Source organism: Lolium perenne, chromosome 3 (genome assembly GCF_019359855.2).
Source record: "Lolium perenne isolate Kyuss_39 chromosome 3, Kyuss_2.0, whole genome shotgun sequence".
NCBI lineage: Eukaryota > Viridiplantae > Streptophyta > Magnoliopsida > Poales > Poaceae > Lolium > Lolium perenne.
In genome coordinates, this window is record NC_067246.2 from 313,041,807 (window position 1) to 313,060,994 (window position 19,188).

The 19,188-nt window shown below is 45.0% G+C and overlaps 1 long non-coding RNA gene and 1 pseudogene across 2 annotated transcripts; both read left to right on the forward strand.

Annotated features, from left to right (window-relative positions):
- Positions 1-4,658: 4,658 nt before the first annotated feature.
- Positions 4,659-7,508, forward strand: LOC127340276 (scopoletin glucosyltransferase-like; annotated as a pseudogene).
- A 3,949-nt stretch (positions 7,509-11,457) lies between these two features.
- On the forward strand, positions 11,458-15,394 carry LOC139838627 (uncharacterized). Of its 2 annotated transcripts, none has more exons than XR_011756222.1 (4): positions 11,458-11,554; positions 11,669-12,534; positions 14,145-14,923; positions 15,019-15,394. It is a non-coding gene; the product is annotated as an uncharacterized lncRNA (long non-coding RNA). The 2 variants fall into 2 exon arrangements; XR_011756223.1 differs by having other exon boundaries at positions 14,145-14,905.
- Positions 15,395-19,188: the final 3,794 nt, after the last annotated feature.

The following is a 19,188-nucleotide window of genomic DNA, read 5'->3' on the forward strand; positions in this document are numbered from 1 at the left end:
CTCCCTCCAGCACCGACGCCTTCAGCGAGAAACCGTCTCTCTCCACCCGCCTCTCTCCCAGAGTCCAACACCACTGCACTGCCGTGCTGCAGCCACTGATCTTCCTCACCGAGGCGCATGTACTTTGTCCTAGCATTTCTTATTTTTCGTGTTGCATAACGCAGATGCTTCTTAGTTGTGCGTTTTTCTTGGCTTTTGGTTGTGCGGATTTTGGAAATGAGTAGCATGGTAAACAGCGATGAATGAAAGTTGAACCATGTAATCTTTGGTTGTGTTCTGTTTACATGTAATTGTAACTATTTGAACGGCCTATTTTTTTGTATATTCATCTTTTCCGTTTGTTCATTTTTGGATTATCACTAATGAAGTCCTTAGAAGAAAAGGGGCTCCGCTGAGAGGCATTGGGCTCTGTCCTACTTTTTCTTTATCTTTTCGCTTACAACAATTTTTTCGAGAGAATGTTAAAACACATCACATGGATTTTGGAAGTACACATCGGACAGTAGACATTGTTGAGAACTGATTAAACAAATGTTTTTCAGCGTATTACTAAGGGCAGAACGCATGTGAAGGTTTTAGAAATATCGCAAAATAAAGGAAATAAATATGCGGGAAGTTCAATCAGCAAAGTTTGAGAACTACATACAAATAATTATTGGAAGAACAAATAAACATCAAGGCAGCTCATGGTAATATTTTGTGATGTATAGCTAGTTAATCCTTATAAAGTACTACCTCTAACCTGATTTAATCGACGCGGCCACTACGCTCTCTACGTACATATCTAAAACTAATCCCGCGTCGATTAAAGACGACCGGAGGGAGTACATGTTAGTAAATGAAAGCAAGTATAATAACCACAGTCCAAGAAGTACACACGCCGGACGACCATCCCCAACCCCAACTCCGCCCGGACGCCCCCTTCGCCGCTGGTTGGAGGGCCACTGCGCGGCCACCGCCTCGAGGATCTGCGCGCCGTCGCCTGGATGGTCCCTGCGCCGCCGCCACGAGGGTCGCCGCTGCCTGCAGGTCTCGCGTGCCGCCGCCTCCCGCCCTTCTTCCTCATGGCCGTCGGCCTCTCTTCTTCCCCGCGGCCGGAGACCCTCCTGCTTCCTCCGTCGCCAGCAGGGACCTAGCCCGGTGCTCCGACCACCGGCGACCCAGCCCGGTGACCTCTCAGGTGTTCTCCGCCGCCAGCAGGGATGCGACCTTCCTAGGTCCCCTCCATCGCCGGGAGGGCTGCGACCTCCCCAGGTCTCCTCCACGCCGGCAAGAGTAGAAAAAACAAAATGAAGAAAAAACTAAAAATAAATATCGTCATCCGCAAGGAAGTACAAATAGTTGAGGCTGAGAAGTACAACCATTTGGTGCGAGCAGTGCACCCACTTAATATTGGAAGTACCAGAAAACCAATGGAGAAAAAATAAAATAATCTAGTCATCCGGAGTGAAGGTAAAATAGTTGTGGTTGAGAAGTACAACTATTTGGCGCGAGCAGTGCACCTACTTTATATTGGAAGTACTAGAAAACCAATGTAGAAAAAACAAATAATCTTGTTATCCACGAGGAAGTTCAACTACTTGACGCTGAGAAGTACAAGTATTCGACACGAGCAGTACACCTGCTTAATATATGAAGTACAAGAAAACCGAGAAAATCCAAATGAATAAAAAAATATAATCCGGTCATCCGCGAGGAAGTTCAAATGCTAGACACAGATAAGTACAACCATTTAACACGAGCAGTACAAGCAGTTATTATAGGAAGTAAAAGAAAACCAACAAAATCCAAATCTAGAAAAAAACATAAAAAAATCCCATCATCCGTGAGGAAGTTCAAATAGTTGATGCGGAGAAGTGCAACCATTCAACACGAGCAGTACACCCGCTTAATATAGGAAGTACAAGAAAACCGACAAAATCCAAAAGTACAAAAAACAAAAATAATCCCGTCACCTGCAAGGAAGTTCATTTACTTGAAAACGAGAAGCACAACCATTCGGCACGAGCAGTACACCCACTTAATATAGAAAAGTACAAGAAACCCGACAAAGTCCAAATGTAGAAAAAACAAAATAATCCCGTCATCTGCGAGGAAGTACGTGCAGTGATTCCGAGAAGTACATGCGGAGACAACAGGAAGTACAAGCGGTAATTACATGAATTAAAAGTGTTCAAAGAAAAATACTCACACCTAAGTTCACATAGAAAAAAAAAATCCCATCACCCGTAAAGAAGTTCATATATTTGACAATGAGAAGTACAACCATTCAACACAAGCAATACACCCACTTAATATAGAAAGTATAAGAAACCCGACAAAGTCCAAATGTAGAAAAAACAAAATAATACCGTCATCTGCAAGGAAGTACGAGCAGTGATTCTGAGAAGTACAGGCGGAGACAACAGTAAGTACAAGCGGTAATTACATGTAGAAAATACCCCCACATAAGTTCACATAGCAAATCATGAAGTTCAAATATTAAGATCCGGGAAGTGCATAATCTCTTAAAATAGAATATAGGGACAATGTAACATTATCATTTTGAAGCACACATGCTAGTTTTTGTAAAACACACTAGTATGAAAACATTTCCAGGAAGTACAACCACGAAGGCCAAGCAGTACAAGAACATGTCGTGGGAAGTTCAGATGCGCGTGGTTGTGCTGAGCATTTTGTGTGGCCATGGACCTCAAACGGACACCGTATGAGAAACTTATAGTAATTTTAATGAACACTTTCGTGAAACAGCGCTGAGAAGTACAACCGCATTTCCCTAGAAGTGCAAGTTCGTGTCGAGGGAAGTTCAATGCTCTGTTTTTACGGGGCGGAAATCTATTGTTCAAATCTCATCGATTTGATCACCAACCACTTCAATCATTGTCACCAAAAGCTTTATATGGTAGAGTATATGTCTAATTTCATTACCTACAACATTTACAACAAATAAATGGATCTAAGCCATCAAATTCAAACCGTTATCCCACAAAATATACCGAAAACATGATTTCAAAACTTCTAAAATTAGTTTTAAACCGTTCGGATTTGGCAAAAATGGTAAATACAAAAAAGATGCGCCATTTTGACAGCTTTCCAACCGTATATCATTTCCATTGTTTAAATATTCCGAATGGAAATCGCGGGGAAATCATTCGGTGCCCGTCACATAAAACGGGCGGACAGTAATTGGAGTTATTCTCTTAAACTGTAAGGAATTAGAGAAAATAATTCGAATAAGAAAGTTGCGCCTAGTCCATAGCTTTCCAACGCCATATCACTTGCATCATTCCGACAAACGGTTGAAAATTTTCATCCAAATTACTGTCCGCTCGTTTTTGAGTACGTCCGAATTTCGGTATTTTTAAAATTGTTCAAAAACTATGAGGATTCTGAAAAAACATAAAACATGAAAAAGTTGCGCAATTTCATTATCTTTCCAACGGTATATCATTTGCACAGTTTCGATAAGTGATTCGAAAACTGAACTAAAAGTTCGTTTTCTGGCCATATAGAAGCGTTTTCGTATTTTCAAAATTAAATTTAAACCGTGCAAAATCTGTGAAAAGTGTGAACATGAAAAAGTTGCGGTTTTTCATTATCTATCCAATGGTATATCATTTGCATAGTTCCGACAAATGGTTGAGAAACTCGAGATATAATCAGTACCTCTGAAGAAAACGGGAAGTTCAGGTAAGTTCGACAGAAAGTTGAACCCTGTTATCCGGAAAGTACAACCTTGTGTTCAGGGAAGTACAAGTCGGTGCTCAGAATATTATTCTGCAACCGGTTGCAGAATAGTGCTGGTCGACGCGGATTTTCTAACTAGGGTGATAGCTGCGCACGCGGTGGTTGTCGTTAGATGATTCCTGTAGATTCGTGCGTCCGTCTATTGCCGTTACTCATTGCCGTCACTCACCCATGCCTATTTTTTTAACGTATATGGCAGGAGGATGTCGGCTCTCGTTTGAAGTTTGAACCCACTCCATGGCTAGCTCAAGAAAAAGGCTGAGAATGTGGCGATTCACATACAGTACATACTAGTAGCTGTGATTTTTTGAGGGACCTGTTACTTTTCTAATCTATTCCCAGAGTAAAATAAAGGGTCGAGCGTAGATCTTACCGGATCAGACAGCAACTCCGAAATCCAAACGGCTACTAATCAAGGAAACCCCAAAAAATAATCTCCACATGGATGAACTTTGAGGACAGGCTAATTCTGTTTCTCCAAGAGACTGACAGGGATTTTACAAACGGAAAAAATAGAGTAAATCTTTGGACAAGTCCGAACCAAATCGCAATTTTAGATCACGATTAGCTGAGGATCGACAGAAAGATTCCCGTCGTTAATTCATTGAGCACCAGACCAGGAGAACATGATACTCCTATGCAAATTTCAGATCGGAAAAGAAATTATTCAGCCTGAAGAAATAGATCTGCAACATTGATCTTTCATTCAATTGCACAAAATGTGGGGTCTAAAAAATAGTCCATCGACAACGATCTCCAATAGTCTGCAACGCAATCCTGACCAGATTCGGAGGCCGCAAAAAAAGCACGAACTGGAACACGCATCCGCCAAAAAAAAAAAAAATTCGTAGACGTGAATCCCACCCCTGTGCCGAGCCCCTTCCTGGTCATCTTCCACAGTGGTCCGTGGCATGCTCGAGGAGGACGGTGCGGAGGTCGCAGGCGGCCCGGCGATTGCCGCAGACCCGTGCCCATGGAGGCGGGACGGCGCAGTTGACCGTCAGCCGAGCCCCTCCTGGTCATCTTCCGTAGTGGTCCATGGCATGCTCGAGGAGGATGCTGCGGAAGTCACGGGCAGCCCGGTGATGGCCGCAGACCCGTGCCCATGGAGGCGGTACGGCGCGGTTGAGCATCTGCCCACCCCCTCTTGGCGTCTCGAACATGGGATCTGGTCAGGAGCACAACAAGCTCCAGATTGAAAAAAAAGAGTTGGAGAAAAATCATGCGACCAATCTTGGGGCGGCGTGGTGGGAAGTGCGGGCCGGCGCGGTGGAAGGATACCGGCGACGCCAAAGTCCACGATAGACATGATGCGGGATTTGGGGGCGCACTAGCCCGCCTCCAGCTCCGCTCGGCGCGCCGGCCGTGGTAGGCACGGTGGTAGGTGGTTTGGGCGGTGGGGGTTGGAGCTGCTCCAAGATGGTACGGAGGGCGGCACGGATCTGCCTTGACGTCGTGGCATGGGAAGGAGGCGGAGCTGCGACGCGACCTGGCGCCGGGAAGGAAGTGGACGGGGGATGGGGCGCCCGGCACAGTGCCCCGTCGGCGATGGTAGATTGGGGCGGACTGATCGCATAGCCGACCGTGACGGTGGGATTCCAGGTGGTGGCTGACGGCGGCGGGGGAGCTCGACGATGCCAACGATGGAGGTCGTGGTTGGGGAGGAAAATAGGAGAGTGGTGGTGGGGAACTGGGGATCCCGAGCTGATTTTTTTCTTATTTTATTAGAGGGAGCGTGGGGTTAAGGTGGAGTGGGAAAAAGTTCGCCCAACGGTTGGATGGCCGTGTGTAGCTATGCACCATGTTAGGTGGCTATTTCCCACATATATATATATATATATATATATATATATATATATATATATATATATATATATATATATATATATATATATATATATATATATGGAAAATAGTGGGCTACCAAGGGTGGTAGCTATGCACACACATCCAACCATTAGATCTTATATAGGGAGCACAAAAGGAGCACACGGTGTTAGACATTTTCGTTATATTCTCATTCCAAACAATCCCCTCCGTTAGTTAACCATACCAAAACAACAACCAGCAACGGACACGGGTTGTACCATAGGAAAAGAAACCGCCCGACGGTAAATTTCCAAAAATCTCAACAACACCACGGTTCATACAAACCGTAGCAAATATTTTGCCAAAACAACAATAAATCGACGGTCACGGTGTGGCATTTTTTTGGAGTTGACCACGTGTGGATATGTAGCATGGCATCACCTTTTTTTTTAAATCCCATGTACTACAACCAGGACCGTGGCCGACACAAATGTGTGAAAACAAGTAAAAAAAAGCACATTTTTTTCATACGGCATGGAGCTAGCCACCGTGAACGTGACTACGTGTGAAAAGCATCCAACGTCATCACCCTTTTTCAATTCGTGTATTTCACCGCAGCCGATAGCAATGTGTCGATTTGGTTTTTTTCTTTTCACGGACCGAAAGGGATGACCGACATCAACAATTTGGCATTGGGCTACATCAACACCGTAGTCATGAGTCTCGCTCCTCTCACGGGCTACATCAACAATTTGGCATCGGCGTCGAGTCCACGGACAACCTGCCAAGCCCGGCCCTCTACCCGACGTTCCTGAACGCGACGGCGATGCTGCGGGAGCCCTTCGCCGAGTTCATGGCGTCGCTCCCGTCCCCACCGCTCGTGCTCATCTCCGACTTCTTCCTCGGGTTCACGCACGGCGTCACGGCCGATGCTGGTGTCCACCGCATCGTGTTCGTGCTTCTCCCTGGCCATGTGCAAGTCGCTAATCGCGAGCCCGCCACCGCCGCCAAGCGTGGAGCACGGCGCCAGCTTCCACGTGGCCCGCATGCCGGAGCACGTGAGGATCACGTTGGCGGAGGTCCCGGACACGATCACGAAGATCTTGGACCTGGAGGACCCGGTGAGCCGGTTCATCATCGACCACTTCGGCGAGTCGGACGAGCGCAGCTGGGTCGTGCTGGTGAACAGCTTCGCGACGGTGGACGAGGACTACGTGGCGGCCCTGATGTTGTTCTACCATCCGGACGCCCGCGCCTGGCTGGTCGGCCCGATGTTTCTCGCCGCCGGCGACATGCCGGAGCGCGAGGGCTGTCTACCATGGCTCGACGAGAGGGCGGTGAGGCCAGAGACAGCGATCTACGTGTCGTTCGACACACATGCCTACGTTTCCGACGAGCAGCTCGACGAGCTGGCGTGCGGGCTGGTGCAGTCCGGCCACCCCTTCCTCTGGGCCGTGCGGTCCGCTGCGTGGTCACCGCCGGTGGAGGTGGGGCCGCGCGGACGGATCGTCCGCGGGTGGGTGCCTCAGAGAAGCGTGCTGGCTCACCGCGCGGTGGGAGGGTTCGTGAGCCACTGCGGGTGGAACTCGGTGATGGAGTGCCTCGCGGCGGGGAAGCCTGTGTTGGCATGGCCGATTATGGCCGAGCAGCACCTGAACGCATACCACGTCGCGGACATCATCAGCGCCTGTGTCAGGATGATGGTCGTCAAGGTCGCCGGGGGCACGGTCGTCGAGAGGGTGGCGGTGGAGCGGAAGGTGAGGAGGCTGATGGACGCCGGCGAGGAAGGGCGGAAGATGCGGGAGAAGGCCTCCTGGGCTCAGCAGGCGGCGAAGGCAGCGGTGAGTGACGGTGGCACGTCGCGCGTGGCGCTGATGAAGCTGGTGGAAGAGCTGCAGCGATGTGTAAACAGCTACCACGCACGTCGACACGAATCCAGCGAAAGTTTGTAAGACCATCATGCCATGTGCAAAGCACACTTAAAACAACACGAATTCAGTCATTATCCTAGTTTAATATCTCGATCTAGTTGGAGCGCAATGTAAACAACAACAAAGTTATCAAGATTGTTTTTGGATCTGCAATACACTGTACACAATTGTGTTGGCAATTTTAGATCTATGGAAGACGAACTATGCTCATGTATGTGTAATGTTTTTTCAGTTTAGCCTCATCGTCCACAGTTAGAAAAGCACAACCAGACCATGGTCAACCGATCCACCACAGTACCTTTTTTAAATACCAAAACCACAACTAGACCATGGTCACGGTTTGTACCTAGAAAAACGACCGTGGGCACGGAAAAATTCCAAAACGACAACCATACTACGGTATGGGTCGTACCAAAATTTCAACCACGCCGTGGTAAAGATTATACCAAAACAACAAACAAAGCACGGTCACGGTTTTTTTTTTGCTAACGTGTGAAAAGCATCCAACGACCACATCCTTTTTCTATCCTTGTACTTCACCATAGCCGTGATCAGTATCTGCCATCGAAAAACCGCAGCTTCTTCGTTAGAAGAAAATTTATATTAGGTGAACCACATAAAATATAAGAGCTAACCTATACCAGGTCGATTGGAAAAAATGTCGCGGCTAATTGAACGACCACTTATCAACGATCATGGCTGTCCTTAATTACGACATAGATTGTTTTAAATTGGACCGTTCCGTCTCAAATGTGTGAAAAAGAGTAAAAAAGACAAATTCCATACGGTATGGCTCTAGGTACCATCACCGTTGCAATGTGTCAAAACATGTAAAATAACCTAAATTGCACATGGATGGTTGCCTTGACCGTTGCCGAAACCATGGCCTTCCGTAGGACATAATTTTTATTAAACCATACCGTGCCGACGAAAATGTGTGAAAACTAGTAAAAATGACACATTTCATACGGTTACCGGCTACCGTCACTGGTGTGATTTGTCAAAAGGACTAAAAAAGGCTAAAATTTCACATGACGGATAGTCACCACCGTAGCCGACACAATGTGTCCGAATGATGTTAAAAAAGGTGTGGGAAAGTTGTGGCAACGTTTATTCCTGCCGTTTTAGACTCCATGCAATCACGGAGCTCAAACGGCCGTTCAGTGAAAGTGCTCCTGGGTATTTGATCTGGACATGAGTAGAATCAGAACTCCTTCTATCCAACGGCTGCTACCCTATGCACAGCTACCACCCTTGGTAGAAAATCCGCGTCGATATATATATATATATATATATATATATATATATATATATATATATATATATATATATATATATATATATATATATATATATATATATATATATATATATATATATGCAAAATAGTGGGCTACCCGCGTGGCTAGCTGTGCACACTCATCCAGCCGTTTGATCCCCTATAGAGAGCACCATTCCACTACGTGAGAGCACAAAAACCTAACGGAACTACTAGACGCTGTCACATCGGGAGCAGACTTCAAGCCATCCTTTGTGCCAGTCCGAACGCCAAATGTATGGCCCAACAGAGTGCAGTTTGAATTGCAATTTGCATCGATCAACACATCACAAAATCCATCGTACCAACCAAAATGCCAGACCACCAGTCATGCATTCGGATTTGCATTCAGATTGGCGTGTGGCGTCCAGCCTTTTTTTTTGTTCACACGCTATTATACGGAGACCAGTTTTAGAAAGTATATCAGCATAAAATTTACACACATATGATCCACTCGACTTCGCCTAGTGAGATTTTAACAAGCCAAGCGAGCTGCAACACGAGCCAGCCAGCCACACCAAAACATGCACATGCCAATCCAGATTTCACTTTGCCACCCAAAGAGAAGATCGCCGACTCCGTGTCAAGTCAACTGTCAAGGAGATCTCCGTCGGCATCCAGCGGCGCGCTACGAGAGCGAGCAGCTGGCGGCGTTCAACTCGGTGGCGGTACGCACGCTCGCCGTCATGCTGCTCCACAGAGTGGCGGCGCGCCACGGGATGGAGCCGCTGGCTACGTTTGACTCGGTGGCGGTACCCACGCTCGCTGCCGACGACTCCACCAACAAGACCAACCACGTCCATGACGACGGGAAAATGATGTGGCTATTACCGTCGCTGCCCGTCACGAAGGTGCGGTTGCACTGGCGCTGCCATGGTGACGAAGAATGCTTCTTCGGGCGATTCCCTCCTCGTCATCGCCCTGTACGTCGTAGACGTGCTGCTCCTGATGGACTATCTGCGGCAGCGTCTGGATGGCGGGGACGAGGCCGCGGCGTGCACCCCACGAGGCGGCTACCTGAGATGGCTGCACTACACGATGCCAATGTGGGGAGCCATGTGCATGGTCGCTTCGGCGTTGGCGGGAACACTGACAGGATTCTTCATCACCGAGTACTTGTGCAGTCGTGTTGCATCCATGTGTCTCCTGTTCGGCTCCTATGCCGCAGCTCAGCGTTGATCACCTCCTACTTGCTCAGCTGCTGGAAGATCTGCAGCTGCCGAAGTGATGTCCGGGACCAGGATCTTTGACCCTGCCAGGACCATGCTTCTCCCTGCGTGGATGGTGCGCTTCGACAAGCTCGACGTCGCCAAGGCTGTCTTGCCAGACGACGGTAGGATGGTCAAGTTCCAAGCCAAGCTGACACGGCTCTCGCTGCCTCCGGAGCTACAGATCATAGCAAGTAAACTTCAGGCACACTCTCGCTTGGTGGCAGAAAAAAGCTCCTATACAAAATAAAGATTGGTTGCAACTTCTATTTTGTTTTCTTTACTTGGTGATTGTTGCGTGTAAGTCTGTTAGCTGCTTGATGTACAAAGCAGGATATAACGGAAGATTGTGTCTTGCTTGTACGTCTTTTGCATTTGTAGTTTTTGAATTGGGATACATCCTTCTGCCTAAACTGGCTGTCAGTTTTGCACATGGCTAAACTCAGTATACAAATACAAGCCTATGGCATTTCAAATACACGAACGGACGAGCCGTTCATCACGGTTCATGACAGGATTGGTTCTCAGAAGTATAGATGCATGCTTTCAGTTTTAGTCTTCTAGAATTGAGCTACAGGTTACCTTCACTTCCTACGAAAAAGTTAGTTCGTATGAGAATGAATGAGAATGAATAGACAAAAAGAGCAATCCGACCGTTGTTATGTATTTTTGAAAAGATGGACGGTAGAAGGACAAGAGAGATGGCGTGAAGCATACACAAAAAACCACGTCAAAGAGGAATGTCCAGTTGTTATGTATTTTTATTGTCAGTTTGCATAGTGCACATGCATGGTTCACTTCGTTTGCCTTTTCCTTGCACAAATAAAATGGTGTTCCTCAAGCTTTCATCAGAATGACACCTCGAAACGCATGGTTGAGTACAAACCATGACATAGATAGGACAGCATCTAAATAATTCGAAGTGAATACGTACACTGGTCACTGTTTCTCATACAGAAGGAGCAAAATCTTATATCTTCCGTAAGACAAATTGGTTGAAATATACTAGACCATTCGTCAGTTCTTTTCTTCTATCGAACACATGTCAGTTCATTATAACATAACCAGAACAAACAAAATTAGCACTGATTTTTCTATTGCCAGATATTTGCTTCTTATTAACACTGAACGAATTTCCAACTGTATTACAATCCATGTTGCAAACTACGCTTGCAGTAAAATACGTAGCACAATTTTTCTTCATATGAATGAGCTATCATTTTTTGGAAATACCCTATGTATTACCGTCCACATTACAGATACATCTACCATCGCTTGAGCAGTCCAACGTCTACAAACGTGAAGTTAGCAGCCGTTAGGTTCACTCCATTGCCAGCCATGGTAATCTACACCCCTTCATTTTTCTGCCCACTATATCGGATGGCCATGAGGTGGTGCATAGCTATATATATATAGAAACTCTATTAGATACCCTGGGTCTGCATCCCGGTCGTTTGACCCAGCCGGACGAGCCAGTCAGCCTCCACCAAGCGAGTTGGGCGTGTGCCGAACCGAATTGATCCTACCAGTCCCCAACTAATGTAAGGAGTATTTTTTTTACAATTGACGGTTTCTTGCCTTTTCTGGTCGTGGGGTCTGAGAGCTACGCCCCCATCCGCCAAATTAATCGTGCGTGCGGTTCTGATTTGTGGCAGGCGGAGGCGTCGTGCGGCCGACGGCCGGCGGCGGGCGGCGAGCGGCTGCAGCTGCTGATTCCGGCGGGCATCGGCTATCCTCGGCGGCGTCGAGTCGGCTTCAGTTCCTGGACCACGCGGGCGTAAGGGGCATGGCCTCCTATCCTCCCTGGCGATTGGAGGAACGACCACCAGCGCCGCTGGCCGGAGCCCCCCCGCTGCCGTCTGCGGCTGTTCCCGCGCGCTGCCGTATTGCCGTGGTGGACTTCGCCGCGTGGGGAGCTTGTGTTGCATTGCTTTCGGGCAGCGCGGCGTGCGGTGGCTGACAGCGGCGTTGCGCTTGCATCGGCGTCGTGGAGAGCGGGGGCTGTCCCGGCACTGCCACGGGCGTAGCACCCAGGTGCGTTTCGATCTCAATGTATGCTGTGGCACTTGATACCCTGGGAGCAGAATAAGTAATTCTGCACCCTGGTCATATACAGAGCCACGTACCCACCCGGTTCCGTTCCATCGAGCCTTTTTTGTTGGGCTGGGTCGTAAATTTTTTTTTACCCCGACAGTTTAGCTTCTCGGTCACCTGATCCCACTACCCACATCGCCCGTCACCTGATCCCCCCTCCCCCCCCCCCCCCTCCCCATCTCGGAGCGCACGCGGCGGCGGGCGGTTGAGCGGCGGCCGGCGAGCGCATGCGTCGTGATCGGCCGGCCCAATCGGTGGCGGCGTGCTCGTTGGCGGCAATGGAGACATGGTGCGTGGCGTGTTGCAGGCGGGCGGCATCTGCATCCACGTCGCATCTTCTTGTCGTGCATATTGATCGCTTTCTCAGAAAGGGCAGGTCGCCAAGGTCTGCAACCATGCGAGCAACAGCTTTCGCCGGACACCTTTGGTAAGCAACATGTTCTCTTTGCCCTCAGATGCTCAGGTCCATCATTATTTTTGCAAATCCGTGTGGAGCTTTGATGTGAAAAGGTTGAGGCAGTGCAAGCACATAGCAATGACCGCCCGACATCAACAGTTTACTTTGTGTAAATCTCAGATGTTGATATTATCTCACCACGGCCACATATAGTTAATTAGTTACCGTTCAAAGTCGATTTGTTCCAGAAAATTGTTTATGGATTAACTACATAGTTTATACGAAATTGTTTCAGAAAATTACAAATTAGATTTAGCTATTGAAGCTGCATACAACGACTGCCCATGACTCTGCTGTGCATTACTCCGGCTAGAAGCTGGCGTACAATGACTGCCCCATGGCTCTGTAGTGCATTGTTCTCACTAAAAGCGTCTTACGTTTGGCAGGCCTTGGCGTGAAGGTTAAGGAGTGAGAACTGAGAAATATAGTTCCTATTCATCTTTAGTCACATGTTGAGATTTGTTTTCACAACTGCAAGATTTAGATGTCAATTTGATCTTCTCGATGATCATACTTGTTCAATATAGATAAAATAAATCCATGTTTAGTACTAGTAGTCGTACTTTTTTACCTTCGTAATGATTCAGTTTTCGCCAAAGAAAAATTCTTCAGCTGAAAATTCTGTTCACTTTCTCATGTTGATCAGAATAGGTCGCACTTTTGATATGCTGTTATGGATTACTGTATATTGCTGCCACGCTAGCATATGATCCTTGTGCATGTTGTTTGCTAGGTGGTGATACCTTTTGTTATTTGGAAATATACGTTTATCAATTTGGCGGTTCTTTCTTGTTTTTTATGCTATCCCTGTGACATAACCTGGTTATTTGAAAGTTCTGTTCACCTTTTCAGCTTCCTCGTTATAACATTTTCATGTGCTTGAAAATAGATGAGCATGATCTGTTAGTTTCTTTGCGTCCACCTTTGATCGTGTTATTAGCTTATCAGATTTTGCATTTAAGGACCGACCCTGCTTCAGTATCACAAATGTATTTTAGATCTGGCAAAATTATCATTGAGGATATTCCAGTAGCATATGATCCGTCGGGGCAGAGCAGAGCAGCCATCGCCCAAAGGGTCGTTGCTCGCATGCCCGCACGTCCGACGTCCTCCACCAGCGATGGCCGGGATGATTTAAGGATTTTCATTCGTAAAAAAAGATTAGTGTTTTATGTCGGTAAACATGCGGTGTACGAGTGACTCTTGTTTTAATCAAAACAAATACTATAATTTATGGTAGGTTTAATCAAAATAAATACGGAGTACTGTAATTTATGGCATAGTTGCATTATGAATCCTATTCTTGCTGGTCAAACTAATATACGTAATTGATTTGAGTTGACCATCTTTTGGTTAAAACCATAATCCTTTTATGGAGTATTTTTGTAATTGGTGCCTGACAGTAGCTTATCAATCAGGGCTACTTAACAGCTGATGGTTCTGTTCTCAGTCAATTTTTTATTGATATTTAGTTATCATGTAGCATCACAGCTGTTCCATAATTATTGTTTGTGATTTAAATCATCCCAACCGTGGTGAGAGGCTGCTTTGGAGATGTAATTTCCATTTTTATCATGCAGATGCGTCCTTGCTTCCTTGGTGATTTTGGTGGTATGCAACCCGTGATTAGCGCTGCCTATTTCTTTATAGTACCCATGTACTCTTCAGTACCACCCCATTTCTACCATTTGATGAGCAAGGGATGGTCTTTTCTTTCCCGTTGTTCATTGTTTTTTGTTCGCAATCGTTCACTTTTACTCGCAATTTTCTTGTTGTCAAAAAATGAAGCTTGACATCAGTATTTCTGCATAGTTTCTTAGTTGTTGGCTGCAATAGTATCTCCAATCTAGTGCTAGTCGGCATGCTAGGTTATATGCGGAAGTACCAAATCAAAATATAAATTGGTATTAATGCATACTGGTTATGAATTATGAATTCAAATATTTCTACAAACTAGAATTTTTATTTAGGATAATCCTTCTACATGAGACTTTTATTTAGGGCTATTTTTTCATTACATAGTGATGAGGGTTACAGGCAAGACCCCTGCGGTGGCCGGAGAGCGGCTGAAGCTGGTGTTTATGGCGGCGGCGAGCAGTATCTGGGGATCATGGCGGGCGCGAGCAGCTACAGCTGTGGATCTAGGCGGTTTGAGGCGTGGTGAGCAACGGGCGGCCTCGGTGCCTACGCAAGCGGCCGGTTGCCTCAGCGGCGCTGTCATGGACTCTGCGGCTTGATGACCTCGTGTGCCATCCCTGTCGGGCAACATGGCATCTCGTTGCTGCGGGCGGCATCGTGGTGAGAGGGGGCAACCCCAGATCGCCGCAGGCGTAGCACGCAGGTAGGCTTCAACCTCTAGGTACGGTGTGGCGTTGATCCTTTCTGTTTTCTCTATCGTGCATCATTGTGTTGCGTATTTGTTGGATTTTAGTTTGATTTTGTCCCCAATTACAGAGGCGGATCCACCGAGCACCTCTGGACTCCACCTGCTTGCAGAACATAACTTTTTGGACCTGGCTCCAACAACGATCGAGGAACGGTGGCATTATAATATCTTAGGTATACTCCAGGCAATTACCTTGGGTTGCTTTATCTAATTCGTCCGGAGCGCAAACATTGAGCCTGCATGTAGATGTTCAATTTGAGCTGTTGTTGCTTTAACTATCAATGCAAATCAGGGGCTGTTTCAATCAGTTTTTCTTCGTTTTCCTTTGCAATAGAAGTTTCATCTTTTCTATTGTCCTGCTAGCTAGATGGTGGCCTTTTATTTGGCAATTTCTTCATATGTTGCCATACATGGATCTGTTAGTCTGTTCCTTAATTTCCTAATTGTGTCCTGTTGAAGCTGGTGGAAGAGCTGCAGCGATGTGTAAACAGCTACCACGCACGTCGACACGAATCCAGCGAAAGTTTGTAAGACCATCATGCCATGTGCAAAGCACACTTAAAACAACACGAATTCAGTCATTATCCTAGTTTAATATCTCGATCTAGTTGGAGCGCAATGTAAACAACAACAAAGTTATCAAGATTGTTTTTGGATCTGCAATACACTGTACACAATTGCGTTGGCAATTTTAGATCTATGGAAGACGAACTATGCTCATGTATGTGTAATGTTTTTTCAGTTTAGCCTCATCGTCCACAGTTAGAAAAGCACAACCAGACCATGGTCAACCGATCCACCACAGTACCTTTTTTAAATACCAAAACCACAACTAGACCATGGTCACGGTTTGTACCTAGAAAAACGACCGTGGGCACGGAAAAATTCCAAAACGACAACCATACTACGGTATGGGTCGTACCAAAATTTCAACCACGCCGTGGTAAAGATTATACCAAAACAACAAACAAAGCACGGTCACGGTTTTTTTTTGCTAACGTGTGAAAAGCATCCAACGACCACATCCTTTTTCTATCCTTGTACTTCACCATAGCCGTGATCAGTATCTGCCATCGAAAAACCGCAGCTTCTTCGTTAGAAGAAAATTTATATTAGGTGAACCACATAAAATATAAGAGCTAACCTATACCAGGTCGATTGGAAAAAATGTCGCGGCTAATTGAACGACCACTTATCAACGATCATGGCTGTCCTTAATTACGACATAGATTGTTTTAAATTGGACCGTTCCGTCTCAAATGTGTGAAAAAGAGTAAAAAAGACAAATTCCATACGGTATGGCTCTAGGTACCGTCACCGTTGCAATGTGTCAAAACATGTAAAATAACCTAAATTGCACATGGATGGTTGCCTTGACCGTTGCCGAAACCATGGCCTTCCGTAGGACATAATTTTTATTAAACCATACCGTGCCGACGAAAATGTGTGAAAACTAGTAAAAATGACACATTTCATACGGTTCTGCAAACTACGTCATAGGTGTGATTTGTCAAAAGGACTAAAAAAGGCTAAAATTTCACATGACGGATAGTCACCACCGTAGCCGACACAATGTGTCCGAATGATGTTAAAAAAGGTGTGGGAAAGTTGTGGCAACGTTTATTCCTGCCGTTTTAGACTCCATGCAATCACGGAGCTCAAACGGCCGTTCAGTGAAAGTGCTCCTGGGTATTTGATCTGGACATGAGTAGAATCAGAACTCCTTCTATCCAACGGCCGCTACCCTATGCACGACTACCACCCTTGGTAGAAAATCCGCGTCGATATATATATATATATATATATATATATATATATATATATATATATATATATATATATATATATATATATATATATATATAGAGCAAGACTATTCTCGAACCCCCCTTAAGAGTGGTTCTAGAATAGCTATTCTAGAACCCCCCCCCCCCCGGATGTTATAGACTAGGTATTCTACAACCCATCTCTAAAGACCTTCTAAACCCGACACAACCACCCAATCCCATCCAACCTTCCGCCGGCCCCAACCCACCCACCTCCCGCCAACCCCACCCCACCTAGCTACCGCCCGCCAACCCCACCGCCCGTCGACCCCACCCTACATCTCGTTGACCCTACCCCACCACCACCACCCACCAACCCCACACCTCCGACTTCCGAAGATCCCACCCACACCACCTCTCGATGATCCCACCCTACCTTACCTCCCGCCGACTCCATCCCGCGTACTATCAAACCCACGCCACATACCGCCGAACTCATTTTTGAAAGTTCGCTTCATTTTTTGGAAGTTCGCTTCATTTTTCGGAAGTTCACTTCACTTTTTTGGGAAGTTCACTTCATTTTTCGGAAGTTCACTTTTCTTTTTTGGGAAGTTCACTTCATTTTTGGGGAAGTTCACTTCATTTTTCGGAAGTTCACTTTACTTTTTTGGAAGTTCACTTCATTTTTTGGGAAGTTCACTTCATTTTTGGAAGTTAACTTTACTATTTTCGGAAGTTCACTTCATTTTTTTGGGAAGTTCACTTCATTTTTCGGAAGTTCACTTTACTTTTTTGGGAAGTTCACTTCATTTTTTTGGGAAGTTCACTTCATTTTTCGGAAGTTCACTTTACTTTAGTCGGAAGTTCACTTCATATTTTGGGAAGTTCACTTTACTTTTTTCGGAAGTTCACTTTACTTTTTTCGGAAGTTCACTTCATTTTTCGGGAAGTTCACTTCATTTCTCAGAAGTTCACTTTAGTTTTTTTGGAAGTTCACTTTACTTTTCCCGGAAGTTCACTTCTTTTTTGGGAAGTTCACTTTATTTTTGGAAGTTCACTTTACTTTTTTGGGAAGTTCACTTCATTTTCGGGAAGTTCACTTCATTTTTCGGAAGTTCACTTAACTTTTTTTCGGAAGTTCACTTTACTTTTTCCGGAAGTTCACATCATTTTTCGAAAGTTCACATTACGTTTTGTCAAACAAGCTGAAATACTTTTTTTTTGTCAAAATTCACTTAGGTTAAAACAGTAGTTCACTTTGTACACTACGAGGAAGTTCACTTGGCACCACGTAGAAGTTCACCTTTTTGCACGCCGATAAAATTACTTCTTGTGGGAATTCACTTTTGTAAAAAATGAATTTCACTTTGTACCGCGTGGAAGTACACTTTCCATCTCATGGAAGTTCACTTTAAAATACGTCATACAACTACATTTTGTTGAAATTCACTTTCGTCAAAATGACAGTTCACTTCGTAACGTCCTGAAGTTCACATTGTACCTCGAGGAAGTTCGCTGTAAAATATTCAAAACGAAAAAGTTGCACCTAATCAATATCTTTTCAACAAAATTTCAGTTGGAACATTCCGACAAGTGGTTCGGAAATAAATCCCCAAAAACAGTAAATAAAAATAAGAAATAAGGAAAGTAGAATCTTGTTTTTTCAAATCTGCTCTTAAACTGTGAATAATTAGTGAAAAATATATAAATATAAAAGTTGCGCCTAGTCAATAGCTTTCCAATGGCATATCATATGAATCAATCCAATAAACCGTTTGGAAATTAGACCCAAAAACTGCACGAAATTAGTGAAATCCGCGAAAATGTTGCTTTGTATATTCGAAATTATTTTTAAACAATAAAGAATTTGGAAAAACAATGAACACGAAAAAGATGCGAAATTACAATACGAATCCAATAGTATATTATATGCATCATTCCGATAAGCGATTCAAAGATTAAATTAAAAGTACTATCCGCATAAACATTTAATTCTAATCTTCCGGAAAGTAGAATTATGTTTTTTCAAATCTGCTCTTTAACTGTAAAGAATTCGGGAAATTGATCTATATGAAAAAGTTGTGCCTAGTCAACAGCTTTCCAATGGCATATTATATGCATCAATCCGATGAGCCGTTTAGAAATTAGACCTGAAAAACTGCACGAAATTAGTGAAATCCGCGAAAATACTGTTTTGTATATTCAAAATTATTTTTAAACAATAGAGAATTTGGAAAAACAATGAACACGAAAAAGATTATAAATTACTGTACGAATCCAACGGTATATTACATGAATCATTCCGATAATTGATTCACAGATTAAATTAAAATTACTGTCCGCATAAATATGTAATTCTAGTGTTCCGGAAAGTAGAATCATGTTTCTTTTTCAAATCTGCTCTTAAACTATAAATAATTGGAGAAAACGATCTATATGAAAAAGTTGCGCCTAGTCAACAGCTTTCCAATG